The following is a 6000-nucleotide window of genomic DNA, read 5'->3' as shown; positions in this document are numbered from 1 at the left end:
GACGTTCAGTTTTTCATGAGGATGAGAAAAGGTTGTCACTTTTTAAGTTACTGCACATATGCACAGGTAAATATCTGCTTATTAGTACTGAGAATTATGGTGAAGATGGTTTTCATAATTATGTCATTTAGTAATGCAACAGTTTACTTAGTGGGAATCTCCCTGTTGATTTTTTTTTTAAAAAATACAAGATATAAATATACTGTGGTCTAAAATATACTTCAGTCTAAACCAAACAGCAGACTTTCTGTCTGTGTGGTGGTAGGAAATCAATTGGGGAATCAAGTAATAAATATAGCAAAGTAAAACAAAGATAATTTCTTTAAATAGCTGAAATCAATCTAGGACTTTGTTTTCTCTGACACAATATGAAAACTAGAATAAGTTTAAATTTCATCCAAAGATCAAATTAAAAGGCCCTCTACTTTATGCATTTTATTTTTTTCTTGTGCAATGATAAGTCTTCAATTGCCGTGAGTAGAGAAATAAAAACAGACTAGATTTGTCAGAAATGTATACATTTATTTTATTGTTTCATTTGCTTTTAGCATTGAGATAGATCATATACTATTACATAATAGAATCAAAACTCTATTTTTAAATCATGAGTTTTTAATATTTCTTTTCTCTTTGCACTTACCTCTTGCCAGTGTCACTTCAGCTTATATAATGCACTCATACATTGATTAGTGTTACACTGATGTTATTTCAAAATAAAGCTGAACTTTACTGCATACTGAAGGGCAGACAATTTGAAGGATGACAGTTGACAGTTGCCTGCTGTATACGCCATCAGTTAAACACAACTTTATTCAGTAGGACATTGGGTCATCTGAACCTGACAGATAAAAATATCTTGTACTATGTTGATATGAACTACTGTTGGTTGACTGATAGAGCACTTAGGTAGCTTCAAAGTATGAAAACAGTTGCCTATGTCTAACTTACATTCTTAAAAGGTGTTCTGGTCACGGGTTTATTGTTTTTTATAATCATTGTCCTGGACAGGCTGTGACATATGCCAGTAGTATACAATAGACTTGTTGATTCCATTCATCTTTAAGTAATGTTTGGGTGAAAATAGATGTGAAATCCAGGAGAACTGCTAGATTTGAATCAGTTGAAGGCATTATAATATATCATCATCGGTGAAATGATAAATAGATAAATATTCGAACAAAGTTAGATCTTTTGTTAGATTCAATAATCTTTCCCTAAATGTTTTCCTAAAACCCTTCTGACACTGATGAAGAAAAAATGGAGACTGGAGAAATGGAATTTTGAGTTGTAATCCCTCACTTTTATCCAGAATAATCCTCACATATTTTGAGAATACTGATCTGTCAGGGGTGCTTTGAATGGGATTTTCCTGCTCCTTGGCAGGGGGTTGGACTGGATGGCCCATGAGGTCTCTTCCAACTCTATGATTCTATGATCTTGTTTTCTTTCTGATGCTCATAAGTATTTTTTCCCAAAGGCTCTTAGCTGAAAAGTTTAAAATAAATCTCATCTTTTCTACCATGTTGATTTATTTTATTACATTTTGAATTATTGATTTTATTATATTTTGGATTATAGTTTCAAAAGATATTTAAACTGTTCTGTGGATTTTGCTGGATTAGGAACATATATTGTGAAAAATAAATAAACAAATGAATCAAGTCATTAGCTTTCTTGCATATTTCTCAGTTTGTCTGCAGCAAAAAGAATCTTGGAAAACAGATAAAACTGTGATATGTATCCGAATTTTTCATGCTTGGCTCTACTTTTTTATGAAAATGGAATGAAAATATAAAATACTTCACAATTTGAAAGAACTATTTTGGGATTATGATATTGGTATAAACAGGACTAGCATCTGCAGGAACATTGTTAGTCACAATTAGCTCTGTCATTCACTGAACACACAAAGGAGGTTTCAGAAATCCTTCTTATTCTGTGGAACCGCAACAATCCTAACCAACACTCTTTGTGGCAGCAGCTCTCTCAATTGATTGCTCTACTAGGTTTTTTATAGGCCCTGTCACATCAAAAAAAAAAAGGGGGGGGAGGATGTACCTGTATCCCATGAGTGCCAGTGGTTTTCAGGTATTTGTATATAGTCCAAATTGATTCACCTTTGACCATTGGAAATAAATCCACCTTTACCTTTGCAACATAGTATTAATCAATGACAATTTACAGGGGACCAATTAGACAAGATTAAATACCTGAGACCTTTAAGCCTCCAGTGCCTGCCCTTGTCATAACAAATCTTTCCCACCTGCATAAAAGCTAGCAAAGTATATAAAGCGTTCTGAATGCAATCCAAAGGGATTAGTGTACAAGCCAATGGAGTGATTATAAATTCTCAGTTTTGCACTGCACAATCCTGTAGTGTGACAAATAAGAGTGACTAATTATGTGCTAAGACACTTGTTAAATTAGAGGTCTCTTTGCTGATTACAGATCTCCTTTTGGCACTTCCAAATCAATAGATGTGAAAAGATGCATGGAATAGTTTTGCAGTCTTTTTTTTTTTTTTTTAAAGATAGACATTGGCTTTAATAAAGAGGGGATGAGTTCTGGAACTAGACAGCTTTCATATAATTTAGGATTCTGTTACTCTAATGTTTGCACAGTTCTATTAACAATAATAAATAACAATGGCAGATATGAAGACTCTTGGCATACGCACACAACCCATTTAACATTAAGTACTGTAGTAATTTTCATTAATCAGCGCACAGTATCAATGCCAGATAATTAAAGTTGTTAATTATGCTAAGCTCTGTTTTTTCATAGGCAGAATGGAGTGGGGTGGAGGGATGGAGCCCAATTCTGCTTGCTCTATTAAGCAAGGGACCCTAATATCTTACCCCCTAAATGATGCCATTGATTTTTACAGTCTATTTACAGAATAAAGTACTGACTTAATAAGACTTGGGCTTGCCAAATCCAATGATAAATGACATTGTATCGTTCTATCAAAGGCTTGCAACATATTAAATGAAATTGGCCGTCAAACCAGTCAATGGGAAGGTGGATGGAAGAATTAATTTACCTTGCTTTGTATTTATAAAATATGTTTTAAATTGCATTGTATTATGCTTTTCATCTGCTTTAGGTTCAGAGGAGGAGTGATTAAGGAGGTTATTAGTAAACCTAAATGAGTAAGACATAGAGCAGCTAAACATTACCCCATTGTCTGTGCAAGGAATGTTCAGCATCATTACATTCCACAGTAGCAATTTGGCAATACTCCATGGGGTAAGCAATCAATACACACAAGCAATGCTTATTATATCAATAGAAAAATGTGGAGTTTAGGCAGCTGCAGACAATGTGAAATCAATATGCATGTCTCTTTATGAGATCAAGCAATCGTCTTCACAGTAGAAACATAGCAATGTAGAGACTATAATAAAAAGAGATGAATTTGCACCAATCTTCATTCTTTTCTAGATAAAATTTCAGTCCAGATGTTGAGCATTATGTATTAAAGAAATAGTGTTCTCATGTCTGTTTAAAAGGCTGAATTTTAAAATTCATTATCTAACTATAACCTTTGTAAACATTCCAGACATTGTTATAGTACTGCAAAATTATAACCAATGGGATTATTCCCATTCTGAATGTGTGTTTTGAGATAATGGTACACATTTGGCAAGTAGTCTCTGCCTTGAGAGAAGTAAGCTCACAGCTCAAGTTTTCAACTGCTTCACAATATTAGAAGTTTCAAATAGCAGGTCCATCAAAATCAATTGGACAAATTACACATGAATTCTTAAGTCCTATCGTTTTCAGTGGTCCATCCATAAGTTTGAGTAAGGGTTTCTCATCTTGATTTTTTAAAAAGCAAAATCACCTGAAATCCAGTCCTAGCTGTCTTCACAAAGCATGGTGACTTCCAATGAGTATCTCAGGTTTTAAACTGACTTTGCTCTGTTTAAATCCAAATTGGCAGATGCTCTGGAATTTACAGGAAATCTCACAGTATCTTTGGGCTTTGTATCATTCGGAATAGATGGATTGGGTCCACTCTCCAGATGGCTACTACTCAGGCCCGTAGCCAGGATTTTGTTTCGGGGGGGGGGGGGGGCTGATTTTTTTTCAGGGGGGGTCGGGGGGGCTGAGTTTCGGGGGGGGGGTGAGTCTGAGTGAAAGAGGGTCTAGCCTAGCAAACCTTTTGTATCATTACCCCAATATCCCCATGCATATGGGATATATTGAGCATGGTGATCAGATCATGGTATGGATAAACATAACAGTTTAAATAATGCACCAGTAAGGCCTTTTCGTGAACCACCATGAGAATTTGGGGGGGGGGGGGGGCTGAAGCCCCTCAAGCCCCCTCCACCCCCCCCCCCCCCCCCCCCGGCTACTTGCCTGTTACTACTGCTATCATCTTTCCCACTGCTATCATCCCTCCCACTGACTGGCCATTGTGGTTGTATCTGCAGATGTCAGAATGGGGCACTTGCATAACCAGCAAGAAGGAGGGGGTTGATCTGCTCTTATTTGTCACACTACAGGATTGAGCTACTGAAAGCTTAGGACTAGTAAAATGTTCATTTTTCATGCCTTAATCCTTTTTGGATTGCATTCAGAACATTTAATGTAGTTTGCTCATTTTTATGCAGGTGGGAAATATTTTTTGTAGTAAGACAAGTGCTCAAGGTTTAAAGGTCTGAGGTATTTAATTTCTTCTTATTAGTGCCCTGTAAATTGTCACTGATTAATATTATGTTGTCAAAAGTGAAGTTGGACTCTCCCATGTGGTCTTGTTCAGCTAGTAAATTTGGTGGACATGGTTACCTGGACAGTTGGGATTTTGTGCTGTTTTCTGGCATACAAATATTATTTTTTATCCTTGATTTCAGTCAGTCAGATGTCAATGACTAAAATTTTGGACTATTAATAATTTGGATTTCTCCACATCCACCTCCTTGTTTTGAATTTGCAACTTTCCAATCTAGTCTTATGTGACTCCTGAATTTGTGGAGGGCTATCTGGAAAGTTTGTGTTCTTACTGAGAGAAGGAAAATGAGATGGTTTTCCATGCTAGAAACATACATGACCACTTTACCTGATCTCTGTCTTGGTATTAATTGAGAGACACCCCCTCGATGGACTGTCACCTTGTCGTGGTGAGGGGGCTTGCGTGTTCCGATGAACCTGTGGGCACAACAACTGGAGTCGTGCACTCCCAGGAGTGGCCGCGGGGGAGGTCCCAGACCAAGCACAGTCCGAAGACCCAAAGACCTCAACGGCAGAGCAGGCGGAGGATAACATGGCACATGTTACAACGGCTGCGAAGGCGGAAGAAGGCTGCAACAGACTGAGAAGCCACGGTCATTGTGTTAAACTACATCACCAGTGGAACCTCATCTGTGAAGACTGTGTGTTGTTCAGTTGTGCACTGACCTCCACACATTAAAAAACCCACGCACAGGCGTCTTCCAAAGAAAATAAAAACCAAGCAATCAAAGTCCCATGGCGATCAGCGAGTGGCGACGGGGGCAGGACTGTGAAATCTGGAAGCCCCTAGTCACAGACTGGCACATGGGCGGTGGGTACGGACTCAGTCGTTCTACCTCAAGGTCCGAGGCAGTTGAGTAGTTCGGCAGCTGTATCCGCGACTGAGCAGCCCTTTTTAGGACCCACTCTGCTCACCCCACACGGGGAGGGGGCTAGAAAAGGTGCCCTAAACATAGTCTGCTTCACTTATCCCTGACTGGACTGCCGCGTCCAGTGGGGTCACCATCCTGCGGCCAAAAAAGAAAAATGAACTTCGGTACGTGGAACGTACGGACACTGATGGACAACAGTGACAGTGAACGCCCCGAACGCAGAACTGCCATCATCGCAAGGGAGCTGGGACGCTTCAACATCGACATAGCAGCCCTTCAGGAGACACGGAGAGCAGGAGAGGGACAGCTGAAGGAAGAAAAAGGAGGCTACACCTTCTTCTGGAAGGGACTGCCCGAAGAAGACCAAAGAATGCATGGAGTTGGCTTT

This window comes from Anolis sagrei, chromosome 3 (assembly GCF_037176765.1).
Source record: "Anolis sagrei isolate rAnoSag1 chromosome 3, rAnoSag1.mat, whole genome shotgun sequence".
Lineage (NCBI taxonomy): Eukaryota > Metazoa > Chordata > Lepidosauria > Squamata > Dactyloidae > Anolis > Anolis sagrei.
Note: the sequence above shows the minus strand (reverse complement) of the source record.